The sequence below is a fragment of the Lissotriton vulgaris genome, chromosome 3_1 (genome assembly GCF_964263255.1).
Source record: "Lissotriton vulgaris chromosome 3_1, aLisVul1.2, whole genome shotgun sequence".
Taxonomy (NCBI): Eukaryota; Metazoa; Chordata; class Amphibia; order Caudata; family Salamandridae; genus Lissotriton; species Lissotriton vulgaris.
The window spans coordinates 808,383,711-808,404,408 of NC_141689.1; positions in this window are offsets into that span (position 1 = coordinate 808,383,711).

Genomic DNA, 20,698 nt, shown 5'->3' on the forward strand with positions numbered 1-20,698 from the left:
ACCTTATGTATGAGGACAGGAACATTTCACTCCCAACAGGCGCTGCAACACGGCACTTACACAGTTGACAACAGCAAGTTCCTTCTGATCAGATATTTCATGGCTGCTGTACAGAAGCAGAGAAACAAATGTATTTTTTTTAAACACAGGCTCAGTGGTCTTGTGGTGAAAAATGTGCTGCTTTTGTCAGCTAAGCTGATTTTCATTGATGGGAAGGCCGCATAATTCTTCATTATTCAACAGCTGCGTGGGGCTGCGGAACACGAGCTGCACATTGCAGAATCTTCAGCCCGACCCCAGCAAAGGAGAATTTAAAACAGATGAGGGCCAAGAAATATACACCATCTGTGGCGCGGTCGTACTTGAAACAGATGAAAATGGTGGCAGAACATGCTCATTGGAGGCACGACATATCTAGCAACCCAGAGGGATTGTCACACACAGACGGATCTTATTACGGAAATGGAAGACGGAGACATATAGACTGACCCGCCACCGAGGATCAAGCCCATGACATGTCAGCATATGAACAGACACCTGCAGAGCATCGGGCCACCGGGTGATGCCTGTTCAGTCTCCCGGGTCCTTCTGATCATTCGCTAGCAATTGATACAGATTGCAATACAGTAGCCTGAACTAGAGTTAAGCTGTTACAACACTAGCAGAGTACCTGTCTATGTTGCCTAAGCCATTAACATCACAAGAGTGGTGAGACTGCTGGTCGTGGGATAGAATTTTCACACCGACGAGACTATAACCTCTGTATGTGTTTAGGTTCCCAAGAACAGTCCAGAGATACTTATTTTCCAACATCTCATCTTCTCTTTTGGATAGTGGTGATTCGGGACCTAGTCTTTGGGGGATTTCTGTAGCAGTTGCAGGTATGATTGGTTATAACTATCATGCCGTAATTTGCTGTGCAGTATAAACATGAAATGACCTGGTGTCTTACTTAATTCGCAATATCAACCACACTATGCCCACATGCATCAAGCACTTTTGCATTCGCAAATGGTGCGATTCCTTAAAATCGGCCGTTTGCGAATGCAAAAGTGCTTTTTCAGATGCATCATCATTTCTGAATGGAATTCGCTGATTTTGCGACTTTCCAGAATGCGAATGCATTTAAGGAATCGCAAATTTGCGATTCCTTAAATGCAATGCATCATTCAGAAATGAAATTGCGAGAACAAGGTTTGGAAGTGCAAATTACCATGAGGTTGACCCTCGTGGTAAATTGCGAAAAAATTTTAAAATGTACTAATTTACATTTTAAACGATGTCATGTTACAGACACACATGTCCTTAGGACATGTGTGTGTGAAACATCCATTTCAAATTACATTTCGGGGGTGCAGGGGGGGGTCCTTTGGACCCCCCCCTGCACCCATGAAATTTTCTAAGTGCCATTCACAATTTCCATTGATTCCTATGGGCCTTTTGGCCCATAGGAATCAATGGGAATTGCGAATTCGCAATTTTGAAGTCACAAATGCCCACATGCATCAAGCACTTTTGCATTCGCAAACGGTGCGATTCCTTAAAATCGGCCGTTTGCGAATGCAAAAGTGCTTTTTCAGATGCATCATCATTTCTGAATGGAATTCGCTGATTTTGCGACTTTCCAGAATGCGAATGCATTTAAGGAATCGCAAATTTGCGATTCCTTAAATGCAATGCATCATTCAGAAATGAAATTGCGAGAACAAGGTTTGGAAGTGCAAATTACCACGAGGTTGACCCTCGTGGTAAATTGCGAAAAATTTTTAAAATGTACTAATTTACATTTTAAACGATGTCATGTTACAGACACACATGTCCTTAGGACATGTGTGTGTGAAACATCCATTTCAAATTACATTTCGGGGGTGCAGGGGGGGGTCCTTTGGACCCCCCCCTGCACCCATGAAATTTTCTAAGTGCCATTCGCAATTTCCATTGATTCCTATGGGCCTTTTGGCCCATAGGAATCAATGGGAATTGCGAATTCGCAATTTTGAAGTCACAAATGCCCACATGCATCAAGCACTTTTGCATTCGCAAACGGTGCGATTCCTTAAAATTGGCCGTTTGCGAATGCAAAAGTGCTTTTTCAGATGCATCATCATTTCTGAATGGAATTCGCTGATTTTGCGACTTTCCAGAATGCGAATGCATTTAAGGAATCGCAAATTTGCGATTCCTTAAATGCAATGCATCATTCAGAAATGAAATTGCGAGAACAAGGTTTGGAAGTGCAAATTACCACGAGGTTGACCCTCGTGGTAAATTGCGAAAAAATTTTAAAATGTACTAATTTACATTTTAAACGATGTCATGTTACAGACACACATGTCCTTAGGACATGTGTGTGTGAAACATCCATTTCAAAATACATTTCGGGGGTGCAGGGGGTGGTCCTTTGGACCCCCCCCTGCACCCATGAAATTTTCTAAGTGCCATTCGCAATTTCCATTGATTCCTATGGGCCTTTTGGCCCATAGGAATCACTGGGAATTGCGAATTCGCAATTTTGAAGTCACAAAATATTTGCGAGTCGGTAAAAATTGCGAATTTTACCGAATCGGAAATATTTTGCACTTTCCATGATGCATCCCGTTTTGCGAATCCATATTTGCGATTCGGTAAAATTCGCAAATTTGGAAACGCAAAACGGGAGTTTGATGCATGTGGGCAAAAATATTTGCGAGTCGGTAAAAATTGCGAATTTTACCGAATCGGAAATATTTTGCACTTTCCATGATGCATCCCGTTTTGCGAATCCATATTTGCGATTCGGTAAAATTCGCAAATTTGGAAACGCAAAACGGGAGTTTGATGCATGTGGGCATTGATGCTTTTGGTGGTGGGGTCCTTTATTTATCCTATTTTTTATATACTTAGATTTCTTTTTTTTCATAAGGAAACTCATGTCCTTTTTAGAAAAACATATATAAGAGACGGTCCCAATTTATACAACATATATCACAAACAATCTCGACATTATCAAACACATATATTATTTACCATCATCAATATGAACCAATATGTCCGACGACTTATAGCACCAAACTTATATGACATTTATATATCACAAAACTTGATATTCATTGATGTTTCTATCGTCCCAAATCAATCAATACACATTGCCTTTTTCAATACACATTGCTTTTTTTGTGCAAGACAAACGATTTAAAGTCATAGATTGACATTGCCGCCGTGTTTCTAGCCTCGCAGTTTTCTCTGTGGGATTTCATCAGGTCTCCTTAATGACAGTTCATTGGACATATCTACAAAATATAAAGACATATATGTAGAATCACTTATTCAGCCTCTAACCTTCATAATTACTATCCTACCCATCTCCATGGGATTTGTCATACCTGCGGTGTATTTTCTGTCTTTAAGTCATTCATGAACGACCTTTCAGCCTATAAATAGGCAGGGAAATAACTGGTGTGCACCCTATATAAACAGTTTGATTGTTTTTTTTTGGGTGTGTTGCAACAAACTGTTCCGATTTTGCTTAGCCTATGTGTGGGCTTATGGAACTTGTAGTTCCCCTGTTTTTTTCAAAGTTAAACAAAACCCTTTAGGGTGCACACCACTTACTGCCATATTTGGACTTACTTGCCAGTAGGCTATATATACAAATTGACACTATAATTATCATAAGGTTGACACTCTAATAACTCGGATGACTCAGACTTCATTTTTGACATGTCTGTCAGCATAATTTTGAATGTGAACGCTTTCTAAATCAGAATCAAACACTGCATAGGAATATATGAACATATTTCAACAGGCACTTTTTATGCATTTCACTATTTGTCGAGTATTCCCACTCTTGATAATTCTGACATTTCATTTAGGCCTGTGACAACACTATTGAATTTCATTATCAAGTATGCTTCTTTAGACAACAGCAAAGATTCAATATCACCCATGCTCTTCGACATTTTAAGTGTAGCCAACACTGTTCATTTAAAATCACGCTGAGTGTGACCCTCTCTCACAAAGTGGTCAACCATAGGGGCTGTACACACTTTGCTTTTCATTCTAGACCTATGCTGTGTGATCCTTTGGTTAATTTGCTGATTGGTTTTGCCTATATAGATTTTACTGCAAGGGTAAACGACAGCATAAACTACATTTTTCGACTTGCACTTAGTAAATGAAGTATGCTTCCATTTCACATTCTTATGTGTAAACACAGATCCTTCTATTGTCGGTTCACATGCGACACAGTTTCCACATTTATGGTGACCTTCCAAGGGTTTCATGCCCCACTGTGAACGTAAATCTTTTTGTGTCTCTTTAGGGAAAATATCTGCCCTAACTATTTCTTGGCCAATACTTCTACTTTTTTCATAGCAAACAGTGGACGTGGGAATGGAACCTCAAGATTTTCTAATAGGTGCCAGTTACGCAATATGATTTGCTTGAATTTATTTGTTCCTGGACAAAAATTGGACACACATATCAGTTTTTCTAATGATGTTTTAGCTTTTTTCTCCAGAAGAGTCTCACGAGGCGTGCACCACACACGCTTCATAGCGTGTTTTAGCATCTTTTTGGGGTATCCTCTCACTTGCATCTGAGTGCAGAAATTGCCAGCGTAGAAATCAAAGTCGGTCTTAGTTGAACAGTTTCTACGAATGCGTAGAAGCTGGCCATATGGAAGGTTTTCTTTTAAGCTTTTAAGATGTGAACTCTTAAAGTGTAGGATTGTGTTTTTATCTTTTTCCTTTTGATGCAGTGACATTGGAAGTGCCTTCTCCTTAGGGACTACATCCATGTCCAGAAATGTCAATTTGGTTTTACTTTTAGTGTAACTAAATTTAATATCCGTATGTCTAGAGTTCAGACATCCAAATAAATAATCCAGAGTTACAGTTGGGCCATTCCATAGGCACCAAATATCGTCAATGTACCGAAGCCATTGTTTGATGTTGCTCGAAAAAGGATTACCGTTGAAAATGAACGTACTCTCAAATTGAGCTATGAAGAGGACCGCCATCTCTGGGGCAAAAGGACATCCCATGGCGGTCCCTTCATTTGGAGGTAAAAGGCATTGTCGAACTTAAAATAGTTCTTTTTGAGAGCCACTGTTGCCAGACTCAGTATAAAATCAGTTGTCACCCTGTGTGGTCTTGTTCTTTTCTCAAGGTATAATTCAATCACCTCAAGTGCTTCATCCTGAGGTATCTGTATATACAGGGAGGTGACATCAAAGGTCACCATCCACTGTTCTTGTTCATCGAATTCTACCCCTTCCACCTTTTGGATGAAATCAGTTGTATCTCTCAGATACGATTGTACCTCCCCAAGGAATGGTTTTTAAAAAATGTCGACGTATTTTGATAAAGGCTCAAGTATTGAGTCACAACCGAAGACGATTGGAGATCCCGGTGGCTCATTCAGCCTCTTATGAATTTTGGGGAGAAAGTAAATAACTGGGACCCTAGGGTATTTTTTAGATAAAACTTTTAATTCCTTGGGTCCCAGCATTCCTTGTTCCAGGCCATCCTTAAGGATAACCATGTATTGTATGGCTCTTGTTGGATTTTCCTGTATCATCCTGTAGCACTCTTCATTCTCTACTTGAGATGTGCCTTCCCTCATATACATCTCCCTTGGCCAGATAACTAGGGCTCCCCCTTTATCTGTCGGTTTAAAAATCACAGACCTGTCATTTTTTAATTCTGACAAAGCTTTTTGTTGGTTTAAAGTGATGTTTCTTTTAAGGTACTTTCCCTGTTACTCCAAATGAGTCAATGAAGACATAACTGCACGTTCATATGCAATAATCTCCTTGGGCATAGTGTATGTGGGTGGAATACAATTCGATTTCTTGGCAAGACCTGTTACCTCAACCTTTCCTTCATAATCCTTATCGGCAAAGAATGCTTTAAGCCGTATTTTCCTGCAAAATTCTAGGGTTTCCAGTTTTATTTTTGTAAAATCTGTTGCTCTATTTGGAACACACTTTAACCCAAATTCAAGCAAAGACTTCTCACTTTCTGTTAATACTTTTTGTGACAAATTGACAATCGAACTTTCATTCATGATTTGTAAAACTGTCTCCTTGTCCATATTTCCCAAGGTTGTTGTTTGAATCTTACTTTTCCTTTCTGCTCCCCTTTGTCTAAAAAAGTACCCTGCCTCTTCTGTGGTCCGGGTCTAGGATCCAAGGGCCAGATGTAGGTAAATATTATTTACCGACTCTAAAATACCGAATTTTACCGATTAGGTATTTTAGATTCGGTAAATAAGATGTAGGTAATTATTTGGTAATTTTTACCGAATCGAAATGATTCAGTAATTATCGAATCGGTATTTACAATTCGGTAATTGCCATTGATTCCTTTGGGTCTTGAGGCCCATAGGAATCAATGGCAATTACCGAATTACCTTTATTGGTCTGGGACTGGTCTGGCAATTACCGAATTACCTTTTTTGGTCTGGGACTTCCCGAGGAGTGATCGCACTGTCTTTCGCTTCCAGACTTCGTGACATTGAATGTGTGGGCTAGGGAGTAGGGGACACAAGAACTTTTATTCCCTGCATTTTCGTGGGTTTCTTACCTCTGCAGCTCATCGAATTCCAACAAGGTGCAGGATGGGAACAGAAGTCCGTGGCAGAGGCTTCTGTGACGTCGGCACAAGAATGCGCTGCAGCTGAGCCTTTCATCGCGGCATGGGAGGAGCTCAATATTAACCTGACGGAGGCACCCTTTACGAACTGCGGCATTTGAAAAAGGCTTGACGCCGAAACCGGTCATGCCGACTTTTCCTCAATAAAAGTTCTGATGAGCCCCGCTGTGTCACTTCCTTCTTTTGAACGAGAGAGGTTGTCTGGCATAAATATATATATATATATATATATATATATATATATATATATATATATATATATATATATATATATATATATATATATATATATATATATATGTATGTATGTATGTATGTATGTATGTATGTATATATATATATATATATATATATATATATATATATATATATATATATATATATAAAAGCTATGCTCTCTTCCAAGTAAGTAGACAGCGCGACACAACTCCGGGGAACCAGATATGGCTTTAATGATTTTTCCATGTGCAAAAGAAAGCTGTCCCTGAAACGCTCGGCATACGCGTTTCAGCCTTCAAGCGGCCTCGTCAGTGCCAGTCTCAAGGTGTCTTTGGAGTTCCTGGGGGGTCAACGCTGTTATGCTGTTCCCGAGACCACTCCCAGTCAGGTGGTTTCGTGCCCCTCCTCCACTCAGATGATATTCAGCTGTTTTGCTTACATACTTGGAAGAGAGCATAGCTTTTATGTTTTTACCAGCAAGCAGGCGCTGGATGGCGACGCGCCCTCTCGTTCTGGAGTCACGCGGTGAGCCTGCACCTGGAGTGTTATTGTTTCCGCGGAACCCCCCCAGCATATCAAGACCACAAGGTGTGAATTGGGATGCAAGGGGAGAGAGGAGGCATCACTGTGTGCCTGATAAGGGGACAAAGGTATGCAGGACCCTCCAGGACCCGGGGATGGTGTTGCGACCCGATGCCAATCGCTTTTGGGGTACCACATGGTGCTAGGTTTGCCCTGTTACTTAATGGGTTTCCTCAACGGACTACCAAGACCAGCATGCACCGGGCTGGAGAATGTAAGCAAAACAGCTGAATATCATCTGAGTGGAGGAGGGGCACGAAACCACCTGACTGGGAGTGGTCTCGGGAACAGCATAACAGCGTTGACCCCCCAGGAACTCCAAAGACACCTTGAGACTGGCACTGACGAGGCCGTTTGAAGGCTGAAACGCGTATGCCGAGCGTTTCAGGGACAGCTTTCTTTTGCACATGGAAAAATCATTAAAGCCATATCTGGTTCCCCGGAGTTGTGTCGCGCTGTCTACTTACTTGGAAGAGAGCATAGCTTTTATGTTTTTACCAGCAAGCAGGCGCTGGATGGCGACGCGCCCTCTCGTTCTGGAGTCACGCGGTGAGCCTGCACCTGGAGTGTTATTGTTTCCGCGGAACCCCCCCAGCATATCAAGACCACAAGGTGTGAATTGGGATGCAAGGGGAGAGAGGAGGCATCACTGTGTGCCTGATAAGGGGACAAAGGTATGGCCGGACCCTCCAGGACCCGAGGATGGTGTTGCGACCCGATGCCAATCGCTACTGGGGTACCACATGGTGCTAGGTTTGCCCTGTTACTTAATGGGTTTCCTCAACGGACTACCAAGACCAGCATGCACCGGGCTGGAGAATGTAAGCAAAACAGCTGAATATCATCTGAGTGGAGGAGGGGCACGAAACCACCTGACTGGGAGTGGTCTCGGGAACAGCATAACAGTGTTGACCCCCCAGGAACTCCAAAGACACCTTGAGACTGGCACTGACGAGGCCGCTTGAAGGCTGAAACGCGTATGCCGAGCGTTTCAGGGACAGCTTTCTTTTGCACATGGAAAAATCATTAAAGCCATATCTGGTTCCCCGGAGTTGTGTCGCGCTGTCTACTTACTTGGAAGAGAGCATAGCTTTTATGTTTTTACCAGCAAGCAGGCGCTGGATGGCGACGCGCCCTCTCGTTCTGGAGTCACGCGGTGAGCCTGCACCTGGAGTGTTATTGTTTCCGCAGAACCCCCCCAGCATATCAAGACCACAAGGTGTGAATTGGGATGCAAGGGGAGAGAGGAGGCATCACTGTGTGCCTGATAAGGGGACAAAGGTATGGCCGGACCCTCCAGGACCCGGGGATGGTGTTGCGACCCGATGCCAATCGCTATTGGGGTACCACATGGTGCTAGGTTTGCCCTGTTACTTAATGGGTTTCCTCAACGGACTACCAAGACCAGCATGCACCGGGCTGGAGAATGTAAGCAAAACAGCTGAATATCATCTGAGTGGAGGAGGGGCACGAAACCACCTGACTGGGAGTGGTCTCGGGAACAGCATAACAGCGTTGAACCCCCAGGAACTCCAAAGACACCTTGAGACTGGCACTGACGAGGCCGCTTGAAGGCTGAAACGCGTATGCCGAGCGTTTCAGGGACAGCTTTCTTTTGCACATGGAAAAATCATTAAAGCCATATCTGGTTCCCCGGAGTTGTGTCGCGCTGTCTACTTACTTGGAAGAGAGCATAGCTTTTATGTTTTTACCAGCAAGCAGGCGCTGGATGGCGACGCGCCCTCTCGTTCTGGAGTCACGCGGTGAGCCTGCACCTGGAGTGTTATTGTTTCCGCGGAACCCCCCCAGCATATCAAGACCACAAGGTGTGAATTGGGATGCAAGGGGAGAGAGGAGGCATCACTGTGTGCCTGATAAGGGGACAAAGGTATGGCCGGACCCTCCAGGACCCGGGGATGGTGTTGCGACCCGATGCCAATCGCTATTGGGGTACCACATGGTGCTAGGTTTGCCCTGTTACTTAATGGGTTTCCTCAACGGACTACCAAGACCAGCATGCACCGGGCTGGAGAATGTAAGCAAAACAGCTGAATATCATCTGAGTGGAGGAGGGGCACGAAACCACCTGACTGGGAGTGGTCTCGGGAACAGCATAACAGCGTTGACCCCCCAGGAACTCCAAAGACACCTTGAGACTGGCACTGACGAGGCCGCTTGAAGGCTGAAACGCGTATGCCGAGCGTTTCAGGGACAGCTTTCTTTTGCACATGGAAAAATCATTAAAGCCATATCTGGTTCCCCGGAGTTGTGTCGCGCTGTCTACTTACTTGGAAGAGAGCATAGCTTTTATGTTTTTACCAGCAAGCAGGCGCTGGATGGCGACGCGCCCTCTCGTTCTGGAGTCACGCGGTGAGCCTGCACCTGGAGTGTTATATATATATATATATATATATATATATATATATATATATATATATATATATATATATATATATATATATATATATATATATAACTGCAAAACGGCGTGCCAGGCGCGCACTCAGGTACTAAGAATCCACACCAGTCAGCAGGTCTGTCAAATAAGTAGGGTTTATTCACGCCATAAGCCCTACGTGACGCGTTTCGCACTCCATGAGTGCTTGTTCACACAAAATGCTCAGAAAGTTTGTCGTATTTACCGTGTGCATTCAATAAACATAAACATAGGACTCACATATCATAGTAATATTGTGCGGGTGCCATCTTGTAGTGGGTATAAAACGTAACCATACCAAGTTTGGTGCTATATTAAACAATAAACATACTGACACAAAACAGTCCCTGATAGCGAGGCAGCCCAAAAGACAATCCTGGACCTTTACAACAAATTATGTTGAAAATTTAAAAAGAATCATATTAATGTCACAAATGAAAATCAAACGTTAGACATTTTAAACTCATAATTATTGAGTGTTATGACTCAAGTAAACGTTTGCAACGATGTGCTACAGTTCTATAATACATTGGTGCCGTCTTCCAATCAGGATCGGGACACACAGCACGTGATCAACAACGCGTCCCCAAAGGTTACTATGGAGACGTTGTAAGCCTTGCCGTACCTACATAATTACAGGTAACGGTACATGTAGAATCAATCCCCCCTAGTTAGTGGGTGAGTGCGTGGCCTACGAACATAATTACATATCCCCTGGTTAGTGGAGGAGTTCTAAGTGACGTAAAGAAAGTCCAGCAAATATAATCTGTCGATGTTCACACGGTCTGAGAGTGAGCAATAGGTGAAGGGTCAACCACGGAACAACCCCATTCCAAAATCCATAAGTAATAAAGTGCACAGTGATACAAATATAAGAAAACATACTTCATCTGGAGGAGGGAGAAGGCCAGAGTTGAAAAGTACTTGGTTACTGTGATCACAAGCCTGTGATACAGTCCTACTGTTTCAACCTGTGGGGAAGAATAAAGGGGCTACAATCAGACTGAGAGTAATCTCAAATAAATATAAAACAACATGAATGATATACAGTCAATTAAATCGACATTCATTCTTGATGTAAATGCACATTGTATTCCTCATCAAGATTGTGTCCATTCGGAAAACGTGTACAGAGACCAATGATGTATCTCGACTCTCGCTGTCTCAGTCTTAAAGCACGATTGCCTCCCCTTGTGGAAAGCATTACCTGTTCGACAACATAGTACTTGAGAAGTTTGGCATTCGAGAAATGATGGCTTTCAAAATGCCTAGCAATAGGGTACTGTTTGTCCCTGTTGGTGATGGCTCTAGTATGTTCCAGTATGCGTTGTTTTGCCATTTTCGTGGTGCTGCCCACATACTTAAGTTCGCAAGGACAAACTAATACATACACCACAAAAGTGGTAGTGCACGTTAAGAATTGTTTTATGGTTTCCATTTTGTTGGTACTCGGATTCCAATATTCTTTAACCATGTGGCTGTATGCACATGCTTTGCAATGACCACATGGAAAGAAACCGGGGAGATCTACCCCCCGTGGTACGATGTCACTGATCACATTATGTACTAGTAGGTCACTCAAACTGCGGCCCCTGCGATAAGTGATGCTAGGTCTTGCTGGTATAGTACTTCCTATGATGGGATCATTTTTGAGAATGTCCCAATTTTTTGTGATACTTTTCTTTATTTGTTTTTGATTGCCATTATAGTCAAGAATGATGCGGGTGACAATGTTTTCATCTTGCATCTTTTCATCTTTTCTTTCAGTGGTTAGTAAGTTCACACGTTCTACTAACTTGACTTTCTCGATAGCTCTTTTGATGACCCATTTAGGGTAACCCCTGTTGATGAACCGTTGGACCATGATTTTTTCTTCCTTGATTATATATATATATATATATATATATATATATATATCCCACTTAGCACTAGCACTTTAAAAAATTGCCCTTTCCCAGCGTGCGTCATGTGATCAAGGCCTCTGTGTAGGCCGAAACGTCATGCTGTGTGCCGCTTCCTCGAAGGTACAATAAAGAAAAAGATTGCTCACTGCACCTGAGGTCTCCTTCCTTCTTCCTGCGCAGCGGTCTCCTGCATTTGGGCTCCGGGCGAGAGGTAGCTGAGGATTGTTCCATATATATATATATATATATATATATATATATATATATATATATATATATATATATATATATATATATATATATATATATATATATATATATATATATATATATATATATATATATATATATATATATATATATATCCAAAGAAAATATCCCACACGGTAAAGAAGGAATGTCCAGACCAGCTTTGCAGTTTAACGAGCTTTAATGCTTAGGGTAGGAGCTAAGCATTAAAGCTCGTTAAACTGCAAAGCTGGCCTGGACATTCCTTCTTTACCGTGTGGGATATTTTCTTTGGATTTCTGGGGAGTCGCTACCCCGTCCAGGCCCTCCGCTGCAAGGGGCAGGGGTTCAGAGCGCAAAAAAAGCTTTGGATATATATATATATTTATATATTTTTTTTTTCTTTTTTTTCTGCTGCTTAATGGCTAATTTAGCCCTTGTAAATAATCACACATAGCTGTTTTTTCCAATAAAATACGCATGTAATATACGCCTCACGTCACAAGTAATAACAAACAGAGTAGCGCCTACAATATCCAGAAGTCCGTCTTGTACTGTGGTACAAACAGGAAGTGTGAATAAAAGCTTCTGGGTGAATTTATCATATGATCGTAGAATCTGTTTTTGAGTAACTTGTTAACGAGACGACCGCTTCCGTTCTCAATGTAGAAGGCACAGCGAATGAAGTTCAAGCGCAAAGCAAATGAGCCAGGTGAGAAGCGCGGGATTGGGCAAAAGCAGTCGCTACACGAACGGGGAATTAAAAACAAGAATTACATTTTTGGCCACTTCTTCCCTATAGTGAAATACTGGAAAAAGACGAAAAGAAATAAAATGCTCCCCTAAATTATTTCAAAAAAGAAAGAGAAGAAAGGTATGATATTCATGTTGTACCAGTATTTGAAAAAACTTGTGAAGCACTGCCGAAGGAAGCTTTAATTAGATATCACTTCCTTCTAGATCCGTGAGGGCAAAATTAGGTGCGCTGATAAAAAAAAACGGCCACAGTATATTCAACAGCCCATATACCCAAGGTATGTGACATTTTGCAACCAGAAATCATCATGAGCAGTTATGAGAAAGTAAACAAGACACAAATTGGATTTAATCAAACTGTTTGTTTATATAGGGTGCACACCAGTTATTTCCCTGCCTATTTATAGGCTGAAAGGTCGTTCATGAATGGCTTAAAGACAGAAAATACACAGCAGGTATGACAAATCCCATGGAGATGGGTGGGATAGTAATTATGAAGGTTAGAGGCTGAATAAGTGATTCTGTATATATGTTTTTATATTTTGTAGATATGTCCAATAAACTGTCATTAAGGAGCCCTGATGAAAGCCCGTAGAGAAAACCGCGAGGCTAGAAACGCGTCGGAAATGTCAATCTATGACTTTAAATAGTTTGTCTTGCATAAAAATAGGCAATGTGTATTGATTGATTTGGGACGATAGAAACACCAATGCATATCAAGTTTTGTGATATATAAATGCCATAGAAGTTTGGTGCTATAAGTTGTAGGACATATTGGTTCATATTGATGATGGTAAATGATATATGTGTTTGATAATGTCAAGATTTTTTGTGATATATGTTGTATAAATTGTGTATGTCTCTTATATATGTTTTTCTAAAATGGACATGCGTTTCCTTATGAAAAAAGAAGAAATTTAAGTATGTAAAAAATAGGATAAATAAATGACCCCACCACCAAAAGCATATAGTGTGGTTGATATTGCGAATTAAGTAAGACACCAGGTCATTTCATGTCTATACTGTTATGTAGGCCCTACCTGGTGTCTGTCTATTGGGCCTAACCCCTATCGTAATTTGCTGTGCGGCAATGGTGTGAAAAAGTGAAGAGGGATGTTTAATATGAAGTCATGAGTCTATGTATGTAACAGAAATCTCGGAACTGTCGCTAGAGCTCTGGCATCATATAACAGTGGTTTAATTATGCCGGATTATGCCTTGTCTGCATTCAAAAACTCACCTATCCACACTAGAGGGCTCCAGGGCGCACAGGAAATCGAAAGGGAAGCTCTTTAAGCCTTCTTACTCATCATACCACTGAGGAGCACTGATGGAGTTGAGATCTGGGGTGTCTTCTAGGTGCACCCGGCCAACATTTATCCGTGGAGCACATTTGTGATACTTAGTTAAATTCTAAATGGGAGACACTTGTGCTGATGGGTGTGAATGCACCTCATGTTTTTCAAGTCACTTTCTTTCAATGACTACAGCTCACATTCTTCCATATATTCAAACCAAAATCTTTTGGATCAACGTTAACTGTGTACAAAACAGTGAGAGAGGGATAGATTCTGTCCTCCTCCCCCCTCAAGAGAACGCACACACAGCTACATCTGCAGTCCCCCTGACATGGCTTAGATGCTGTAAACTACCAGCTATATAAGGTGGGCGTCACATCAAGACATGACAGAATACTCATGTTACTCCCACACATGCTGGACACTCCAGACTACAATCTGAAACCTAGAAGGGCAAGCGGTTCTCTGTGAATGCCTAACTTGTACACATTTAGATCAATGTCCTTTATAGGTGCACTCGAAACAGGGCAGGTAGATGACCCGTACCCCCCTTAGAGGCTTCCAGTAACCTTGTTGACAGACACAGCATTTCTTGAAACCCTTAGGGAAGACATACAACATTATGCCAGGGGCAACGGCATTTAAGTTATACATCTGGGATACTCATATTGCGATCATACAAGTGAGGAGAGCCACTCTCAGTAGAGACATGACTGAGTCAGAATTGACATGGTTGGAACTGGAGTGACAAAGGAAGCCTAAATTATGGAGAAACGTTTGTTGGCCTGATCAACCTATAGGGAGCAAGTAGATTGCCTCAAATTGTTTGATGATAGGTCTTTTTAGACCAGGCAACAAGTTGAGGGAGCCACATAGAGCTGTCTTGGCCCGGGTGACCCCGACCAATGACGTTCATTGTCATATTAATGTACTCAGAACTCTTACAGGCCTATTGATCAATACACAAATTCAGATAAACAAGAAGATGTAAACCTACCATGAACATCAATACGGTGCTTCTCAATCTCGCTGAGACAGTGCAACTTCAGTGCGTTTTCTGGGCCTCGAAAGCTCCCCCCACAGTTTAATATCCTTCTCTCCTTCAGGCAGATAGAGTAAGCCCTAAAAGGCTTGGTGACTGGGAAGACCCCTAGAAATGATGGACTTCCCACTGAGTGTTATGTGGCGTTCAGCACGTTTCTAGCCAAGAGCCTGATGTCGCTGTATTATGAGGCCTAGGGTCAGGGACTCCACCGTCCTCTTTGAAAGAGGTCCTAATTGTGACTTGCCCAAATCATAATGCAGCCCTCTATCCCTGGTCAACCTACATTGTAAAATCACATGTAAAATTCAACCTACACGATTTCCAAATTTTTGTCTCAGTTGATCCATATTGTGGTGAGGGTGTGTGGGTAGGCCTAAGCGACCAGCATGGCCACGTGCGCAGGGGTGGAAGCGCGGAGCATCAGCCAGTAAACCACACACTCGTCTCATTCAGAAGTGACGTGCCCGAGCGCGCGTCCTTCTTTTATTGGACCCCGCAGGCCACGCCTGGCCTGCGGATGCGTGGATGCGTACGTGCGTCTGCTAGAGTGCTAACCGCACTACATCTCTATCCAACTTTCAACAATTTCAAAATGTTCAGTAAACTGTTCATGAAACGAATATACAATGATGAAAAGGTACTTGCGTGCTCCCCGGTTGCAGAGTTCAGGAGCTCAGGTGGCAGACATAGTCATTGAGTTTCTGGTTGGGGCGGGGGTTGGGCCTCAGATTGTAACGAGGCATGCGGCCCGAGCCTCGATCCCCGTGGTGGGCCTGGCTCCGGACGGGGGTGGAGTGTGTTGGTGCCTCAGGCTCTGGGGTGAGGCCCCCGCCGTCTGCTGCAGAGCTACTCGCCGCTCCTGGTGCTGTCGCTCCGGGTGTTTCGGGGATGTCCTCCTGGGCTTCAGCACTTGCATTGCCGGCTGGAGTGATTATTTTGAACCACGACGAGTTCCTTGACACTTCTTCTCCCTCCTTATTGGCGGTCACCATGGTGCCCTTCGTGTTGGTGACCGTCCACGGCCCTGGTTCATAGAAGGTCCGAAACTTTCCCCCGGGTCGTCGATTCTTGATGATGACCCGGTCTCCTCGATGTAGTTGCCTTGGGGTGGCCCTGCGGCGGCTGCTCGCCCGCAGGTTATTCCTACGCCGGCGTCTTTGTGCGCGTTCCTGCATCTCATCCAGTTCCTCATCTTCCCGCCTTGGCCCCGGCGGCACGGGGAGAAAGTCCCTCCGTTGGCCTTGGAACATCAACGCCCACGGGCTTCTCAGCATGGTGCAATGGGGCGTTCCACGGTACTCTCTCAGGAATTCGTGCAGTCTCTGTTCGGGGTCGGCCTCTTCGACCACTGCGATCCTGAACATTTTGTTAAGTGTTCGCATGAATCGCTCCACCTCCCCGTTGGCTTGTGGCCACTGGGGAGTGATGCGCCGGTGGGTGATGCCTCGCGTCGTCATGAAGGTGGCAAACTCCGCTCCCTGGAAGGGAGGGCCGTTGTCGCTTTTGAGTTCACCAGGCAGGCCGAATAGGGAGAACATCTTTTCAAGTGCTGGCCCCACGTGGGCAAAAGCCGTGGATTGTATCTTCTCTACGAGGGGGTATTTGGAATAAGAGTCTATGACCACCAGAGTATGCCCCTCACCGGGGAAGCTTCCAAAATCCACACTGACCTTTTCCCATGGAGCTGTGCAGGCTTCCTCCGTGATGATGGGGACTGGTCGTTCCGGGTCGCTGGTTAACTGGCAGGACATGCAGTTCTTGACATACTCGTCCACGGTGTTTTCTAGTGCGGGGAACCACACCTTCTCGCGCATGCGCGCCTTCATCTTGGTGACCCCTTGGTGACCTCCGTGTGCCAGTTGGGTGGCCCGATGTCTGAGTCGCCTTGGTATCACGAGGCGCGTCCCTCTCAGGAGTGTGCCCTCCTCCGTGGCGCTGAGTTCATGGCGGATCTGCCAATACTTGGTGAGGGCTTCCTTGTCCGCCGCCGACCAACTCGGGGGGGGGCGGAGATAATCCGTCCAGGACCCTTCTTGCACCGCCTGGAGTGACAGCATGTAGGGGAGGTCTTCTGTGGCTGCCTCCTTGATTTCATCTAGAGTCATACACTGGGGGCAAGATGTGAGAGCCACCCATTGAACATATAGCCATCACACTCCTCATCAGTGGCTGTCAGTTCACGCGGCAGTGGGTGCCGTGACAAGTAGTCGGCTGGATTTTTGGCTCCGGGTCTGTAGATGACCTCCATGTCATAAGTTTGGAGCTGGATCACCCATCTCTCGATTCGTGGCGGTGGATGGGGGGCAGTGCCCTTGAAGAGTGGCACCAAGGGTTGATGATCTGTGACCATGACGAATGCTTGTCCGTGTAAGTAAAGGTGGAAGTGTCCACAGGCCCACTTGATAGCTAGCGCTTCGCGCTCAATCTGGGCATATCTAGCCTCGGTGGGAGTTAGGGCTTTGCTCGCGAATGCTAGGGCGGTCCATTTCCCTGGTTCATGTTCTTGTGTCAGGACCGCCCCGAGTCCCACGGGGCTGGCATCCACGATTACCTCAGTCCGCTTGGTCGGATCGAAGTATGAGAGGGTGGCGTTTTCTAGAAGCGCTTCTTTTATGCTCCGGAAGGCGTCTTGTTCTTTGGGGCCCCAGGTCCAGGCGGCATCTGCCTTCGTCAATGCTCGGAGGGGCTCGCTGCGGGTGGCCAGTCCTGGGATGAAACGGCCGCAATATGTGGCCATTCCGAGGAAGCCCCTCACTTCCGTGGGCGATTGGGGTGCTGGAGCGTCCTTGATGGACTTCGACTTTCGTGGGTCGATCTGGACTCCCTCCTGGTTGAACACGTAGCCAAAGAACTCAATCGAGGGCTGGAAGAATTGGCATTTCTCCTTGTGGAGTGTTGCTCCATGTGCACTGAGTCTCTTCAACACATCCCGCAAGTGCTTGTAATGTTCGGAGGCCGTGGCTGAGTGTATGAGGATATCATCGCTCACGTTGATGACTCCTGGCAGTCCTGAAAGCAGCTCCCTGATGGTGTTTTGAAACACCTCGGCGGCCGAGGATATTCCGAAGTTGAGTCGCTTGTACCTCCGGAGGCCCAAGTGGGTGCTGAAGGTGGTTATGAAGCGGCACTCTTCAGCGAGTGGCAGTTGCTGGTATCCCGCATTAAGGTCGATTTTGGAAAACCACTTCGAGCCATTCACATCGGCTATGATGTCATCCATCGTCGGGGTCAGGTGTCTTTCCCGCTTGATTGCCGCGTTCGGCAGTCTCATGTCTATGCATAGCCGGACCTCGCCCGGCTGCTTGGGTTTTTCGACGATGACCATGGGCGACACCCACGGGGTGGGCCCGGTCACCTTTTCGATGACCCCCAATTTCTCAAGTTTCACCAGTTCCTTCTCCACCAATGGCCGCAGGTGGAATGGGATTCTCCGATGGCGGAGAGCAGTGGGAGTGACGGTTTTGTCGATGTGCAATTTGATCGGTGCGCATTTTATGCACCCAAGACCTTTGAACAGCTCGGGGAAGCGTTCCAGAAGTTCTTCTACCTGGTGGTTCCGTATGTGGTTGGCAAAAGCAATGAGCTTCAGGTCCTCCGCAGTGTGGCTGCTTATTAGGGTGTCGGCCTCTCGATCAATGATATGGATCATTGCGGTTATTTCCACGTCATCGGCCCGTATGGGTGTGACTATTTTCCCTTTCAGGGGAAGTGGGGTGTCGGCGCCATACGCAAATATCTTGGTCTTGGAGTTTAAGACTTCCGGGCGGGGGCGCAGCTTGTTGAATTCTTGTAGGCCCATGACATTGACGGTGGCTCCTGTATCAATGACGGCCTTCACTTCGTTCTCACCTACGTGGATCACACATGTTGGCTGCGGCCGTCGTCTGATTTTTAGTTCCCTGGCGAAGGAGACCACATACGCCTCCTCCCCGTCCTCGGAGTCTGATTCAACCTGCGACGTTGGTAGGAATTTGTCTGTCCTCCCCGGAGGTGATTCTGCTATGGATAGTTGGCGGACCGCTTTAGCGGTTGTCCATGATTTCTGCGAGTTTGGGGGTCTGTTCCTCCGGCGGCAAACCGCTGCGAAATGATTTGGGATTCTGCAGTTCCCGCAGACTTGGCCTTGGGCAGGACAGTCTCTGGCCGCATGGGGTTCGTGTCCACAGTATCGGCACCGGCCCTGTGGTGCGTCTCGCCGGGCTCCTTTTCTTCCTGTGCCGCGTGGTCGTGCCCGTACTGCGTCAGCCCGCTCATTCCTGGTCGTTTCCAGTTTGGCGGGAATCTTATGCAGTGCTTGCTCCATGGCCGTGGCCCTGGCATCTGACAGTTCATGAGCTCTGGCCAGGACAAGGATGTCCTCGAGCGAGATCCCGGGCTTTCTTAGGATGTGGCCCCTCAGCGTTTTGTCCCGACACCCTTGTATCAGTTGGCGCCTGATGGCCTTGGGTTGGTCTTCGTCCGTGGAACTGGCCAGTTCCCGGACCCGAGTGTGGAATTGATCCATCGATTCACCTTCTCGTTGGCGGGCTTGTCCCAGCTTAAAGACTTCAAAGTCTACATTCAGTTGCGGGTCAAAGTGGTTGTTCAGTGCGGTGACCGCAGCAGCATACGTGGTTACTCCCGCCGAATTGGGTAGGTGTTTGAAGAGTCGGAATACCTCGTCCCCCGCGTAGTGAAGGAGCAGCGATCGTTTCACCGCGTCGTCCGTTTCTCTGGTGACCACGAAGTAATTTTCAAGTCTCTCTAACCACACCTTCCACCGGGGTGATGCTGTGGATGGGTCACTCGCTTCGCTGAAAGGCGGCAGCACTCCAGCAGCAGCATGCTGGAACGGGATGTTGATGACCGGTGCCGCTGCCTCGTCCCCCATGGCGGCTGTACCCGAATGTTAGTGGGTCGACCAACCGTGGTGTTACCTCAGCGTGTGTCGGGCAATCTCGGGTCACTTGGTCTCCTCGCGGTAAGCACCGTGGGTTGGTGCCGATGGTACCACCCGATGAAGGGAGCGAGGGTAGGTATCCCTCCACTCGTCGCCAATGTGGTGAGGGTGTGTGGGTAGGCCTAAGCGACCAGCATGGCCACGTGCGCAGGGGTGGAAGCGCGGAGCATCAGCCAGTAAACCACACACTCGTCTCATTCGGAAGTGACGTGCCCGAGCGCGCGTCCTTCTTTTATTGGACCCCGCAGGCCACGCCTGGCCTGCGGATGCGTGGATGCGTACGTGCGTCTGCTAGAGTGCTAACCGCACTACACATATGAACTAGTCAGGTTTTATGATTAAATAAGTAACCTCCCAGGGCTTGCCCCCGGTGCCAGAAACATCAACAAGACTATTTGCTTGTGAAACCCCCAAAACTGTTCATTCATCTCTAGAAGAATGAAGACTCTTAACAGTGCTATGCTGGACAAAAAACTTCTTTTGACCTGTTAAAAAGTGGAGAAAAAAAACATGCTTTCAAAAAAGAAAATCAGTCTTTCTGCATCCCTTAATCCCCCTCTACGTTCTGAGGAAATTCCATCAGAGTTGTTCTGCAGAAGTATTTCACGTGGTAATTCATTTCTTGATTTAAATAATGTATTCTTCAAGCTAAGCA